The sequence below is a fragment of the Nothobranchius furzeri genome, chromosome 18, assembly GCF_043380555.1.
Source record: "Nothobranchius furzeri strain GRZ-AD chromosome 18, NfurGRZ-RIMD1, whole genome shotgun sequence".
Lineage (NCBI taxonomy): Eukaryota > Metazoa > Chordata > Actinopteri > Cyprinodontiformes > Nothobranchiidae > Nothobranchius > Nothobranchius furzeri.
Genome location: NC_091758.1, coordinates 12,937,701 through 12,954,236, shown reverse-complemented (window position 1 = coordinate 12,954,236; position 16,536 = coordinate 12,937,701). Strand labels below are relative to the sequence as shown.

General features: G+C 44.2%; 1 protein-coding gene across 2 annotated transcripts in view; it reads right to left on the bottom strand.

Moving 5' to 3' along the window:
* Window positions 1-3,822: 3,822 nt before the first annotated feature.
* LOC107391568 (carbonic anhydrase-related protein 10) overlaps window positions 3,823-16,536 on the bottom strand; it is a 155,578-nt gene continuing 142,864 nt past the window's right edge. Inside the window, exon 10 of one of the 2 annotated variants that reach the window (XR_008563539.2) lies at window positions 3,823-4,466. The gene's annotated coding sequence lies outside the window, so the exon portion shown is untranslated. Of the gene's footprint in view, window positions 4,467-4,841 lie in introns of those variants that run through there. The other variant, XM_015968923.3, reaches the window with a different exon arrangement.

Here is a 16,536-nt window from a genome sequence, read left to right as displayed (position 1 = left end):
CTCAGCTGTAGTTATACATGCTCAGCTGTAGTCATACGTACTCAGCTGTAGTAATACGTACTCAGCTGTAGTTATACGTGCTCAGCTATAGTCATGCGTACTCAGCTGTAGTTATACATACTCAGCTGTAGTCATACATACTCAGCTGTAGTCATACGAGCTCAGCTGTAGTCATACCTATTCAACTGTAGTCATACGTACTCAGCTGTAAATATACATACTCAGCTGTAGTTATACATACTCACCTGTAGTCATACGTACTCAGCTGTAGTTATACGTGCTCAGCTGTAGTTATACGTGCTCAGCTGTAGTCATACGTACTCAGCTGTAGTTATACGTGCTCAGCTGTAGTCATACGTACTCAGCTGTAGTTATACATACTCAGCTGTAGTTATACATACTCACCTGTAGTCATACGTACTCAGCTGTAGTTATACGTGCTCAGCTGTAGTCATACGTACTCAGCTGTAGTCATACGTACTCAGCTGTAGTTATACGTGCTCAGCTGTAGTCATACGTACTCAGCTGTAGTTATACATACTCAGCTGTAGTTATACATACTCACCTGTAGTCATACGTACTCAGCTGTAGTTATACGTGCTCAGCTGTAGTTATACGTACTCAGCTGTAGTCATACGTACTCAGCTGTAGTTATAAGTGCTCAGCTGTAGTCATACGTACTCAGCTGTAGTCATACGTACTCAGCTGTAGTTATACGTGCTCAGCTGTAGTCATACGTACTCAGCTGTAGTTATACATACTCAGCTGTAGTTATACATACTCACCTGTAGTCATACGTACTCAGCTGTAGTTATACGTGCTCAGCTGTAGTCATACGTACTCAGCTGTAGTCATACGTACTCAGCTGTAGTTATACATACTCAGCTGTAGTCATACGTACTCAGCTGTAGTCATACGAGCTCAGCTGTAGTCATACCTATTCAACTGTAGTCATACGTGCTAAACTGTAGTCATACGTACTCAGCTGTAGTCATACGTACTCAGCTGTAGTTATACATGCTCAGCTGTAGTCATACGTACTCAGCTGTAGTAATACGTACTCAGCTGTAGTTATACATGCTCAGCTGTTGTCATACGTACTCAGCTGTAGTTATACATACTCAGCTGTAGTTATACGTGCTCAGCTGTAGTCATACGTACTCAGCTGTAGTTATACATACTCAGCTGTAGTCATACATACTCATCTGTAGTCATACGTACTCAGCTGTAGTTATACATGCTCAGCTGTAGTCATACGTACTCAGCTGTAGTAATACGTACTCAGCTGTAGTCATACGAGCTCAGCTGTAGTCATACCTATTCAACTGTAGTCATACGTACTCAGCTGTAGTTATACATACTCAGCTGTAGTTATACATACTCACCTGTAGTCATACGTACTCAGCTGTAGTTATACGTGCTCAGCTGTAGTCATACGTACTCAGCTGTAGTCATACGTACTCAGCTGTAGTTATACATGCTCAGCTGTTGTCATACGTACTCAGCTGTAGTTATACATACTCAGCTGTAGTTATACATGCTCAGCTGTAGTCATACGTACTCAGCTGTAGTAATACGTACTCAGCTGTAGTTATACATGCTCAGCTGTTGTCATACGTACTCAGCTGTAGTTATACATACTCAGCTGTAGTCATACGAGCTCAGCTGTAGTCATACCTATTCAACTGTAGTCATACGTACTCAGCTGTAGTTATACATACTCAGCTGTAGTTATACATACTCACCTGTAGTCATACGTACTCAGCTGTAGTTATACGTGCTCAGCTGTAGTCATACGTACTCAGCTGTAGTCATACGTACTCAGCTGTAGTTATACGTGCTCAGCTGTAGTCATACGTACTCAGCTGTAGTTATACATACTCAGCTGTAGTTATACATACTCACCTGTAGTCATACGTACTCAGCTGTAGTTATACGTGCTCAGCTGTAGTCATACGTACTCAGCTGTAGTCATACGTACTCAGCTGTAGTTATAAGTGCTCAGCTGTAGTCATACGTACTCAGCTGTAGTTATACATACTCAGCTGTAGTCATACATACTCAGCTGTAGTCATACATACTCAGCTGTAGTCATACGAGCTCAGCTGTAGTCATACGAGCTCAGCTGTAGTCATACCTATTCAACTGTAGTTATACGTGCTCAGCTGTAGTCATACGTACTCAGCTGTAGTTATACGTGCTCAGCTGTAGTTATACGTGCTCAGCTGTAGTCATACGTACTCAGCTGTAGTCATACGTACTCAGCTGTAGTTATACGTGCTCAGCTGTAGTCATACGTACTCAGCTGTAGTCATACGTACTCAGCTGTAGTTATACGTGCTCGTCATACGTACTCAGCTGTAGTTATACGTGCTCAGCTGTAGTTATACGTACTCAGCTGTAGTCATACGCACTCAGCTGTAGTTATACGTGCTCAGCTGTAGTCATACGTACTCAGCTGTAGTCATTCGTACTCAGCTGTAGTTATAAGTACTCAGCTGTACATATATGTACTCAGCTGTAGTCATTCGTACTCAGCTGTAGTTATACGTACTCAGCTGTAGTTATACGTACTCAGCTGTACATATATGTACTCAGCTGTAGTTATACGTACTCAGCTGTAGTTATACGTACTCAGCTGTACATATATGTACTCAGCTGTAGTTATACGTACTCAGCTGCTCTACAGCAGCACAGGACGGTGAATTGTGGAGAATTTACTGTTCTATCTTGACCTGAGTTGAGACTCTCCCGATGGTCTTCTTATTTTCTCTTTTTTAAATGGGCTAATTAGTATTAAAACAATAGTATACTACAGTAATACTCTGTATCCTGCACCATTTGAACATGTTTGTGTACAAACATTTATTTGCAGAAGGAACTCTATGCAGCTGAGCTCTCTAGTCTGTAGTTGTAGTAGTAGGACTACTGTTCCTATGAGGCTTTGCTCGCGGCACTTCCTGGTTCTGGTTGAATACATGGGTTGTGTAACTTAAGCACTCTGAGGCTCATATCTTTATTAAACAGTAGTGACACACTCTGCCTCAGAGAACCATGAAGTGCTGGAGCCACTGGCAGCTCTGTGTGATGAGAATCTGAGACTCAACCCCCTGCATGGTGTTATCTGTGTCAGTTAGAGCTGAGGCATTTACAGTTTTTCTCAGTTGCTAAAGCACAATTCCTGAAACCTTGATCCCTTTTCTCCAAAGTTTAAACACAAAACCTCTCATTCCTCTTGCAAAATCAAACTTTCACCTCAAAACTGTTTTAGCTGTGCTCAAAATCAAACACTCCTCTCAAATCATAAACAGATTACTGTAAATTACATACACCATCAAGCAGTCAGTAAACAATACACCAATAAATAGAAAGCACAAAGTTCCGGGCCATACAATTTGTTTATTGTACCATATACAGCCTGCAGTCCATGTGCTACAGTGTTCAATGACAGTGAAAAAATAGATGAAATGAAAAACTTTAAAGGACTAAACATGTCATCAATGGGCCTCTTCTTGTCTGTGGGCTGGGTCAGGCCACAGCACTTCATCGACATCACATGCAACATTTTCCCTCCTGAGGCTCAAACTAGGTTGCTCTCTAAGTCCTGCTTCCCTCGTTGCGAGCCCACGGACAACAACATGGTCTATGGTTGTTGCTCAGATTTCATTGGATATTTCCACTCTTTGCCTTCCTCTTCCTCTTCATCCTCCTCTTTCTCTTTCTTGCCCTCGTCCTCATCCCCCACCTCGCATACGCACCGCCCTCGTCCTCTCACATGAATTCTTCTATCCGTTGTCACACTTTCTCATTCCCACCTTCAACAACCTGTCTGCTCTCTGAACTTGCTTATATTGGTCGTCACATCATCTGAAACAAGTGAAATCTGTTTTGACTGATTGTGTTCAACCAATGACATTTGTGCTCTTGTTATGGGTAAATGTGCCACTTGTGTTTACCGTTACGGACGACGTGTACATTAGAGTGCAGAATGTGTTCAGAGTTCTGCTAAACCGTGTGAAATGGTTTAAGGTTTTGACAACAGGCTCAGCAGTTAGCTTAATGAGTTCAAGCAACTGACGACTTTCTTCAGTCAACGGATTTTAGTGTTTTAGCCACTGAGTAAAACAGTAAAAACAAACACACACTATGACCACAAAGACTTGTCTGAGGCGGGGATGATAAAATGAGCACACTGCCAGAAAATGCTGCACTAAAGCAATGTGATGACATCATCAAGACTTCAGTGCTGCACTCAGAGGTCTTGTTGCACATCTGCATAGGTCATCAGCGGATGGAGTGGCAAACTGTGGCTGTTGTGGCAGAAGACACAAGTGTTTACCTGCAGCCAGCTGACCCGCAAGTTTACCTGCAGCTGTTGCAGGAAGTGACCTGTCTCCGGCCCAGCCTATAGCGAGCTGCTTCTGGGAATGAGTCCAGTTTAGAGGCGGTCTGAACTCAGAGCCTTGCTGTGGATGATAAGAACAATGATTGTGTTCTTCAGCGAGGGCCCAACTGGGTTTAACTACAATAATAAGCTTCTGTGCTCTGTTAGATAACAATGTGGGCAACACCTGAGTGAAGCGAGTGCCCCCCCCCCCCCCCCCCCACACACACACACCCATGATGGGACTTTCTCCTGTAAGCAGCAGAACTTCACCTGCTGTGCTTTATAATAGAGATGTTGCCTTCAGCTAAGAGAAGCCGTCTTGAAGCCATAAATTTTAAATGACTTTCTTCTCCACTTCTTTGTGTTTTGAAGTCTGTGAGTTTTGCACCTTGGGCATTTGAAACATTACAGCAGCAGATGAAAGGCTGGCACAAACTAACACCAGGAACAGCACTTTTCAAACATAGAATAGCATTTATTTAGTCAGAAAATGTATGAATTTCCACTGTAATACAACTAAAACAAATGCTTATTTACAGAACAACATAAAGTACAGCCCCCTCAGACTGTTTGACAGGGGTTTCTCTGCTCGGCTACATGTCAGTTAGCCTGTTTTCACATTCATTACATATTTTACAGTTCAAAAGTTCATCAAAATAAAAGCACAAGTAAAAAGTTCCTGTTGAGACACAACATCACGACAAAGTGAAAACAACAACCAGTTGATGACGCGGACCATGCACTCACTGACCAGCTTCACAACCCAGTCAGCGTTTTCATGGATTCACTCAGAAACAGCAGGATGAGCCCCAGCTGACCCAGAGTCGGATCTGAGTCGGCGTTTAGGTTTGGATCAGGTCTGTGTCAGCCCCCTTCGTTGACCTGAGACCAGTTAGATCCTGACGGGTTTCGGCGTTTCCTGAGTGCATTCTGGGTTTGGACACAACATCATCATGCTGTTCTGACAGAACATCAGGAAGCTGGAGGCTAGCGGACATGGAGAAAAAACGACTTTCTTTAACAAAAACTAATTACATAAAACAACAGGAGTTTATTTTTGATTCACTAATTGTTCGCCGTAAACGCTGTGCAGGGCTCCCGGCCGGCAGACGTGCAGGCTCTGCTGAAGACTCCAGTCAAACCCAGATGTTTTTATTCATATCAGCTCTAAAATCTCAAACACAGTTGATTTGAACCAGAATAACGTCAGAATCTCAACAAATGCATTATGACCTAATACTACACCCTGGAAGGTGTGCTGTGGTACCATGCTGCTGACTGTCCTCCATGGGGAAACGTAGTCCAACTACAGATGGATGGAAATGTGGACAATCAGTGTCTCTGACTGGCTGCTGTACTCCACTAACTAACCAATCAGGGACTCTGGCTTCCATGAAGGGGCGGAGCTGGTGCTGCAGAGCAAAGCAACAACCACATGTGAGCGGCAGGACCCAACATGTCTGCCACAGCTTCTCCAGCTTCCATCAGCACTGAACAGGCACAAACACACTGACTTTTGGGTTTTCTCCAGTTCCGGAGACAGTTCCGCTCACACACACACACACACACACACACACACACACACACACACGCGCGCGCACACACACACACACACGCGCACACACACACACACACACACACACTGCTGCTGGGTGTTATTATTACTCAAAGACCTGTGCAGCATTTCAGCTGAAGGACCTCGGTCTTAATAGAATCATCTGGTAGATTTGAAGAGACCCTTCCGACCACCGCTCCACGTGCGCCATGTAATCAGAACATGAAGGGGTTTGCGGCCACTCCGAATCATGAGTCTGTAAACTCTTTTTCGCTGACCTGAGGCTGTTCAGGAAGCTACCTAAAGTGAGATGCTTTAACACACCTGAAAATGGATGGGTCACAAACCCCCCACCCCCCTCAGCAGTATCACGAATGTAAACTAGATCTATTAAACCTAAAATGTTCTCATGAACCAGGCTGTAAACATGTTTAATTCTGCTCTGAAGGGGACATTTTTAACATGGGAGTCAATGGGAACCTGCTCCTTTCTGGGTCCAGACCGTGCTGCAGCAGTCAGACAGAGCTGCTCTATGAATGTTATTGACCTCAGCGGAGAACCCTTCAGACCTGCCCACCATGAAGCTGTGGCTCAAACCCAGACGAGACACAAGAAAGGCTAAATCAGTTTGAGTCTGCTTGGGCAGCAGCAGCTCAACAGGTAGAGCGGGTTGTCCAGTAATTGGAAGGTTGCAGGTTGGATCCCGGCTCCGGACAGAGAATTCTGCTGTTGTGTCCTTGGGCAAGACACTTAACCCACGTTGCCTGCTGGTGATGGTCGAAGGGACCGGTGGCGCCCGTGCTCGGCAGCTTCGCCTCTGTCAGTGCGCCCCAGAGCAGCTGTGGCTACATCGTAGCTCATTACCATCAGTGTGTGAATGTGTGTGTGAATGGGTGAATGATACACTGTAGTGTAAAGCGCTTTGGAGTCCTGACTCTGTGAGGTGCATCATTTACTTGGAACCAAACTCAATTTTTGGATCGTTATGAAAAGAGGTCGCACGACCCACGTCTACATCGCATCGAGCCTGCTGGCCCAACCCTGATTAAACCTAGAAGAGACTCACTAAAGCAGGAACACAGCAGGAACTTTCAGCTGATTCTTCTGGCGCACCTGATTACCATAACGGCTCTAAAGATAATCTTATCAGACTTTCTTACCTTGTGTGGAGTGTTAGGAGCACTCTGCTCAGAACATGGGTGATATTCAGCATGTTGGATTATCTCAAGGACAAAGTGGCCTGTTGACCACTCAGAAAGCGAGGTTTTGGAAGCACACTGCTTGCTCCCGCACTGCTATTTTGAAGTCACGATTGATCTCACACCACGGGTGTGGTGTTTAGAAAATCATCCAATCATTTAAAAATCCTGCCGTGCGTGAGGCTGTTAGCTGTTATTATCAGCTGTTATTATCATCGGGATTAGGGTCAGGCACTCTGAGCTTCAGTCCTGATAGTTTTTCTAGACAATCTCAGGTCTCAAGACACAAATACAGTTTTACAAAGCAGATCTGTTTAAATCAGATGTTCCACGTGTGTGATGTCTGCACCATGACGGAGCCGTTAGTGTGGATGGTTTTGTGGGCTGGAGCTCATGCAGGCCAGAACAAACAAACAAACAAACAAAAAAGCCCATTTGGTTACGGTGAACAATAATGTGAAATAAAGCACAACTTGACCCTGTGCAGGGTTGTGTGTATGAGGGTAGTGTGATGTAACCCAGCTGGTACATCAACACTAGACTAGGTCTAAGAAAATCAGGCCAGTGGCTGAAAACTCATTAAACTTAAAGGTATTCACCAGACTCTGCACGAAAATTGTAGAAATGAAGTTTAACAACACTTTACCATATATGAGAAAATGAGCTGGGTTCTGTTTTTCATTTCGTGAAGCAATTTAGTCATAAATCATTATAGAAAAATCCAAATTCTCTCCTCTAAACAGCTGTGTTGGGCATACGTCACTCAAGAGTCAATTGGGAAAGCCATGAGGCGACTTTTATCATGAATTGGCGCTATATATAAAAAAATACATTGGAGGAGGCATAGCTGTTGGTGCTGCTAGATGACGCTCTCAAAGGTTATGGAAAATTATGTTTACAGCTGCAGAAAAAAGTCTGAGCCATATGTCGGAGTCCTGCAAGCATAGTAACGTGGCGACGTTAAAGTCATACATGTTCGTGAGAAGAAGGATCCTCTGGAGGTTTCTTCCTGTTAAAAGGGAGTTTTTCTCTCCACTGTCACTTTATGCTTGCTTAGTATGAGGATTGCTGTAAAGTCACTGACACTAGTCAGTGACTTGATGCAATTTGCTGGGTTCCTTATACAGGAAACATTATTTCTGATTGGCTGAATGAACTGACCTGAATTGGAATGTTTATTATGTGAAGTGCCTTGAGACGACTCTTGTCGTGATTTGGCGCTTTATAAATAAACTTGAATTGAAGAAACCCAGAAACAACGCTAGCTTGCTTCAGCTCTGCGGTGGCCATTAGCACAGCTGATGCACAGACTGCAGGGGCTGGTCAGGACGAGTCACTCAGAGGTTTATGCTCAAATTATAATCTACATACTGCAACTATAAATCCATCTGGACTCGTGCCAAGTTCCGTTAGCATGACAGCAGCTGCACGGCTAACCATGTTAGCATCGGTAAGGAAAAAATACGAGATTGGGGAAAGCTACAACACACACAGAGGTTGGATCGGAAAGATGAGCCACATATTTTAACAAACGATCCTCCTGAGACCGGTAGAACCTCCGAGCCTTTCTGGATTACTGCCAAGTTTAAGGAGAAAAGCTGAAGCACCGCCCAGTCAGGGGAAGTTATTCTGGTGAGCTATGGACTCATTTTTTTACAGAGTTAAATCAGTATAGACACACAGCTGTAAAACTAGCAGCACCTCGTTTTTACTGTAGGTTACTGAATTATACTGGCACGGCCTGATGAGGCTAGCAGAGCTAGCTGCTATGTTAACCCATCTACCAGCACAGAGATAAAACACAATAAAGGTAAATAAACGCTCCGATGGTTCTGACGACGTTCGCTATTCTTCCACCTCGGCTTTGTCATCAGCGTCCATGTTGATCTGCATGTTGTCTGAGCCTTGAATGTGTCCAGCTGTGCGTTCACCTCGTAGGCTAACCGAGTCAGACAGGCCGGGTGATCTGGCCGCACGCCTCTGGCTCGCCGATATCCCTTCTCCTCGCGGAGAAACAAATCTGACTGACTAGCAGAGGTTTCAGAAGCTCCGTCGGACTGATGAAACGTTCTTCTCTGTGATGCTAATGCAGATAAACCAGAGTTGGCTGTTAGAGCAGAGCTCCTCCTGAGATGTCATCTCAACTGGAAACAGTTTTGTGTTTTGCTGGGCTACTCAAAAACACCAGATTTTCTTAAAAGTCCAGCTGTGACGACCCAAAAACCCAGTTGCATCTGAGGTTTTAATAGCTTTTTACACACGAAAGGAAATGTGCCTCTGGCCGTTATCTTTAATGCTTTCTACCATTTGTTGCTGTGCTGAGAGACTTTCTCCTGAAGTTATGCGAATCGCCTGTTTTATTAAACAAACTGTGTTAATGCAGGCATCAGAAGCAGAGATGTTGAATAAAGATGGGTCTGATGCTTTTACCTGTTCACACTCACATTCAGAGTCCTGCTGATACAGGATGAGGAGGAGAAGCAGCTGTGGATGACTCAAACACCCACGAATCACACATAAGAGACGCTGCTTTAATGTGACACTAAGCTAAAATGGACCAGGCGCAACAGCACTGTCCTCTCCAGCTGAAGATGCATGTCCAGAGACCAGGTGAGGAACTGATTTAGGGTCAGCGTTCAGACGGCCTGCAGCTACTCTCTCCTGGATCTGTTACTTAGCGCCCACCATGAAACGTTGCAGCTTTATGTAACTGTTGTGTTTGTCAGGAGTGACAGCTGGGCCTCTTCACATGAATAAATCTGCTCATCCTTGGAAAAAGTTTGGATCCTCCTGATGTGGAACAAAAACAACACTGGAGACTTCCTCTTCTGTAACATTTACACCGGTGAAAAATCCAGTTAGGGACATCGAATTAAAAGAAAGACGAAAACAAAAAGCACAAAATCTGCCTTCATCATAAGCTTTAGATATCATCACAAACCCTGGAACAAACAACAAGAAAAATAACAAGCAACATCACGAGTTACAAACGTAGTGAAAGAATGTCTGAAACTGTCAGAATTAGTTATGAATCAATCAGCATTCAATAAGGAGACAAGGGTTCACTCTGGTTCTGGTCCAGATGAGCGTGTGAGGAAAAGCAGCTGGTTTCCACGGTTACACAAGACGTTTAAAGGAAGAGGGAAGTTCTTCTTTTCTGCAGAAAACATTCGGACATCTTTACCTCGACTCAGTTCAGTGGCAACGATGTCTGTCTTTATGACCTTATGTTGGGCTGGTTGTTTGGCTCCAACAACAAACAATCATCTCAGAGCAATAAACAACAACAAACACAATTTACAGACATTTAGGCTGCCCAGTTCATTCAGCCCAGTTCAGACCTGGTAACTACAGCGTGTCTGACAGGGAAGGTTCCCGATCTTCCCACCCTAACAATCTTTGTTGCTGTTTTAAATGGTTCCCAGTGGTCTTTAAACCATGATGATGCTGTTTTTAGCTGAAATTACTAAACCTGTGCCCTTTTCTAGTACTTAACTTCTACATAATGGCAGTAGCTCATGAAAAATTCACCTCTGGGTTGTGGGCGGAGCTTTTGGCACAGACGACAGGGACACGCTAGTAAGGCACCCGACTTACGCCTAATTTATACTTCTCCATCTGCGTCGGGACGGACGCACGCGACACCATTATCTGTCCTTTGAGGGCTCTACGACAGACTCGCGAGGACAGACGGAGTCTAGCTCTCATTTCTAAACATCCATCCAACAAGACGAATAACGCAAGCTTGTGATTGGTCAGGACGCCGCTGTCGTCGACAGCGCCGCCATTACACCCTCAAACACATAAAGAGAGGCGAGGATAACTAGCGGCGGACACGGAGAAGCTTGAAGAATACGAACGTTTTATTCCCCCGTGGCTGGAGGAGTGAAAAGACACACAGCATTTTATTCGTGGACGTAAATGACAGGAAGCGTGGGTTTAGAGTTGACGAGTGCATGAAGAGTTGGAGGAGGTGCACATGGTTCACGTCATTTGAGTTAATACTGTGATTGGCTGAAGACAAAATATGGTAGCCAGTGCCAGCCAGGCACTACCTTGCACGTCGTCCAATCAGCACAGTCTACTCCACCAGAAAGCCCTCCCTCCGTCAGTCGGTTTCTGCTGCAGAGAGTCCAGATGTGTAGACTGGACACGGGGCGGGGCTGCTGCCAGGTTACAAACACACTTCCTGATGATGAAAGTTCCAAAATAAAAGTTGAACTGATGTCGTTTCTGGTTGTGAATTTCAGGTCTTTCTGTGCATCTCTTTGGTTGTTGTATAGTTTTTATTTGGGCGTCTTTTTACTGTATTACTGTAAAAAAAAAAGTCCTGATTGACATCTTAGTCAAAATCAGGCCCCAGGCTGGATTTGAAGCCAGACCCCCTGCATCTAAGTGGCTTACCAGCTGAGTTATGTATTTGACATTTGAATTTGTATTTCACGTCTTTCACAGCCTTGATCAAGACGTGCAACGGACGTCGGTGAACATCTACTTCCTAAAACTTGGCGATTTAAATTAATTACTGCAGATTTAACCATGCAAGGATTAGGTGCAGCTTTATCACACTGATTTCATAGAGGGGCATGAAGGGCTATAAATGCACGCGCTATGGGCATCACCTAGTGGACGTCCACTTTCAACTAATACGTGGTTTTAATGTCCCTGAGAGCAAGGAAATTAATCCAATTGTGTCAAACTGAAAAGGATTTTGATGAAGTGTGAACGCTAATTTCACCATCTCTCATATCCAGTGTTGGGAGTAACGCCGTTGAAAATAACGGCGTTACTAATGGCATTCTTTTTTGGGTAACGGAATAATCTAGTTAATTACTTTTCCCACTGTTGCAATGCCGTTACCGTTACTGGGGACGGGAGGTTGTGCGTTACTATGTGCTTGTCGAACGTTGAGCAACAGTGTGAGGCTTTCTGACCGCCACACTTCAGCTGCAGCCAGAGAGAGAGAGGTGTCGGTAACGCACTTACAAACACGATGATGATTGGCCGGGTGGGCGGAGACCCTCACTGTCTCAGTTGCTGCATTCTGTAGACACAACAGAGCAGTGATGGGAATAACGCCGTTTAAAATAACCGCATTACTAAAAAAAATATTTCTTTCAGTAACGAGCAAACTAATTAATTACTGTCTTCTTTTATCAAAACGATCATTTCTGTTACTGAAAAGGAAATGCGTGCGCTAAGCAGCGCGGTGTGTTGAAGCTGTCATCAGCTGTTCAGGAGCTAAAGAGGCAGATGTTTTCATCCAAGCGCATCACGGCCCGTGAAGAACGAGGAAGACGTGAATAGTCTACGGCTGCAGGTGTGGATCTGCAGCCGTGCCCTTCTCAGCGTGACAGCGGGACGTCCCGAAGGTCCGCTCACCTGTTCACCGCTCAGACGTCCTGATCTTCTACCTTCCTAGATCGTCCAGCTGTAACCTGTTCCTGATCATGTCTTTAGTCCCGCTGTAACACTGATGCATCAGTCTCAGACGTCATGGAGCTCAGGTGTTATTAGAACTACCTGTGTGTGTTTACCACCCAGCTTCAGCTCTTCTGTGGTTGGGTCTGACCCAAGTTAGTAAATGTAAGTCCTCCATCAGGCTCGTGCCTCTTCTAGTGTCATTTTAAAGGATTTTAAGCTGGAAAAATTAGAATACTGTGCAAAATTACATTGATTTCTGTAATTTAACTAGACTGAGAGACCATTTAAAGGCTCGGAAACCTTTACAGGTGTTTCTATTTGCAATTATACATTTTAGCTGATTGGGGTCTTGTTAAATATCACACAGTGACCTTTTAATAATCTAGATAAGTGTAATGCTCCTGTTAGTAGTTCCTCCTGTTAAGTGCTTATTTATTTAAATTATTCAGGTTTATAAAAAACATTTGGACATACATTTTATTATGTTCCAGTCATTAATCATTTATATTTCACTATTGTAGTAATTCTTGCATGCTTTAATGAAAAAAGTAACTAAGTAGTTATTTTTCTTGGTAATTAGTTACTTTTATAATCTTGTAACTCAGTTAGTAACTGAGTAACTTTTTTGACAAAGTGATCAGTAACTATAACTAATTACTTTTTTAAAGTAACGTTCCCAACACTGCTCATATCTTAATATTACAGCCCCCTTCAGCACATGGGTGTTGATCCTCCATCTTCTTCTCTACTCCTCAGCCTGAGGGAGCAGAGCGGAGTGGAGTCGGTGCTCCACCCAGTGGCTTTGTGACGTCACAAAGGCCGTCAGTTTTAGGCTGAAATCTTTCATCTGCTACTGATTCACAGCAATATGAATGCACAAACCCTCAGAAATGAAATGTTGGGCTCACATTTCTTTAGATACGTCCTGTAGCATAAGAAACATGTCTCAATAACATGATAAAAACAGAACAAACAGGATTTTCATTGGAGGAAGTGCGCATTAAAGGGACTTTATGGAGTTTTGAATTTTTATGCTCGCGATTGCCCCCTCAGGCCAAAAGCGTAACGGCAGCTTCAATAGTAGGCTCGTGCATGAGGCGCACATGCTGTACGTGCACACTCCTTAACGAAAATAACAGCTGAGACAGTCCCTTGTGTGTGTGTGTGTGTGTGTGTGTGTGTGTGTGTGTGTGTGTGTGTGTGGCCCGGAGGACAGAGGACAGGAGAACGCACAGCTAATTAATTAAATAATTTGGTTCTGTACCTTTCTCTTCAGCACAGCCGACAAAGTGAAAGGTTGAACCCACATCTTTTTTATCTGTGAATTCAATACCGTTCAGCGAGTCTCAAATAAAAATTTGGGCGTCTTACTGTAAAAAAAAAAAAAACCATTAATGTAAAAAAGAAACTCTAAATAAACTATGTTGACTACATAATCGAACCCAGGTCTCCTGCACAAGAGTCCAACATCTTACTAGTGAGCTAAAGCGCCAGTAACAGTTGACTAATCTGTAATATTTATATCGTTGATGACAGCTGAAACAACGTTCAAAGAACGGTTCAGAGCGAAAATGGCTATTTTGTTGCTAATTTGCAGGAAATATCTAGAAGACAGTTCTACAGAAAGTAGCTAAGGGTCCTCAGAAATGTCGCTAGCTTTGTCACTAAGTGTTAGGAACAGCGACAAAGACTAAAGCTACGGATAGCAAATGCTACGGGCTATGCCTGAGCGTGAACGTGCATGAAGCAGCCTGCTCGACCCGAGCAGCTCTCTTTTTCTGTGATTTTACAGAAAAACAGGCAATCACAGTAAAAATGCCAGGGCTCATTCTACAGGACCAGGGCATTGCAGGAGAATGTATGAAGAAGACATTTATTATTTCTACACATGTTTTTGCTGTCAAACTTCCATAATGCCCCTTTAAGGCTTCAAGTGCGTGGTAATAATTGCCAAATTGAGACAGGGAGCTTTGCATCATCGACCCTAAGCCATGCCAGGATGCTGGTCGCTGCGCTACTTCAAAAAAATCCTTTCAGAACAACTTTCAAACAAATGAACATCTAGATCTGTTGCTGCTTTGTGTAAAACACTCAGAGCATGAACTAATCGTCCTAAAATCAAATGCTTTCATTTGAAAATACTTCTTTTCAAAATAGGCACTTGAGCCTTTTCCTGTGCAGCAATGGCTTGTGGGTAATACAGACTTGGGTGGAGTGTGGATCAAGGGTGCAAAGGGGCGTGATCAATTTCCGCACTAGAGAATTGGGACACCCTACGCACTCACACACCTGGCCGGGACCGCGCAACTGAAGGGCGGAAGTGCGAGTATTGGGATTGGGCCAGTAAAACGGAGCTTACTGATCAACCATGTCAACAAGCAAGTATGTCTCCGTCCATATTCTGTCACGTGAGCGCAGGCTGAAAAAGAAAATCACGGAGGTAAATTTTGTTTTTCTTTAAACGACTCAACTGTAGCTCTTTTTTTCAAATGTGTCTGTAGCTGCTGCTTCTGTCCACCACAAAGTTTAAATCTGTTCTAATGAATCTGAGAAGTTGATGAGGTGACAGTGGGTCTCAAACCCAGACCAGAGGAGAACCGGTGGCAAAAGGTTAAACACAAGGTGATCTGCATTGGCTTGGGCGGGTCTGACCAAATCCCATCAAACAGAAGTCGCTTCTGGTTTTATCAGACTCGTTCACCAAACAGCTGAACAAACATCCAGTATGATGCTGATTCCAGATGTTTGCATTCCAGCGGTTGTGGTCTACGGGGAACATGAACGCATCATTAACGCTCTCTCAGCATGAGTTAAGCTGCTAGATCACAGCAGCAGGACGATGTCGCTGACGGAGCGTCTCTGTTTTATTCTAAAATGTGTGGAAAAGCAGAAAAACGTGGAAGCGCTAAACGTCTGCAGCCATGAAAGGACCGCATCGTGGACATGGTTTATTCTTCTGTCCAAACACAATTTTTGTCCCCTGCACTTTTTACCGTCCAAAAACAAATGACACTCTATACGCTCATCTATTGGCTCTGCTGAGATGTGCTAACGTGACTGGCTCATGCCGGTTGTGTCCCCCCCACCCCCACACACTTCTAAAGTCAAAACTACGTCCATGGACTGCATCCAATCTGAGTTTTAATCACAAATCTGTTAGAATCAACCATGAAAATGTGGGAACTAAGTCAGAATCATGCAACGTGAGTCATCCATCAGATCTCCAGAGCCTCCGTCTGTTCGGGTCTCCCTTAGCAGATCCTTCCTCAGCTGTTCAGCGAGGAATGGAGAATACCCACCTCCAACACGTATGTTGTCTAGGCCCACTCCACACAAACCCACCACCACCAGAGTGACCAGTCACTAGAGGACCAACCTAGGAACAGCGGGCTGAAGAGGCTCAGCTGTTCTCTGGCTCAGCTAATCAGCCACTAAAGCGCTTCTTGGTAATAGTCTAAAAGCTGCCTTAGGACACCTGGAACCACTGAAAGGTGGAATGCGGAGCACGAATACCAAAGCAACATCTAGTGTGTGGAGGTTGTAGTTGCAACAATAGGACAGGGTTTCCAGCCGGCGGGATACCAGGTTCACTGTCGATACGCGTCATGTTATGTTTGGGTCCAAGTGCTGTAGGCTTCACCTAAACTCACTCTGGCTTTACATTTTTGATGGCTGCTCTTTCTCTGAGAAGGATAACAACATCTTCTGGGCTCAGAGCCAGATGCTTGACATCCCGAGTCTGCCATTTTCTACAGAGCCAACCTCGCTGCCTGGCAATTCACAATGGTGCCCTCTACTGGCTGGTAGATGTAAACACAAACCCAGTGTTGTGCCCGCCAAAATGATTTTTTAATGAAAATCTAGCTGTTAAAGGAAGTACTGTAGCAAAGCTGGGTGTTTCTTATTGCTGGGTTCAGTTCCAGTGTGTGTGTGTGTGTGTGTGTGTGTGTGTGTGTGTGTGTGTGTGTGTC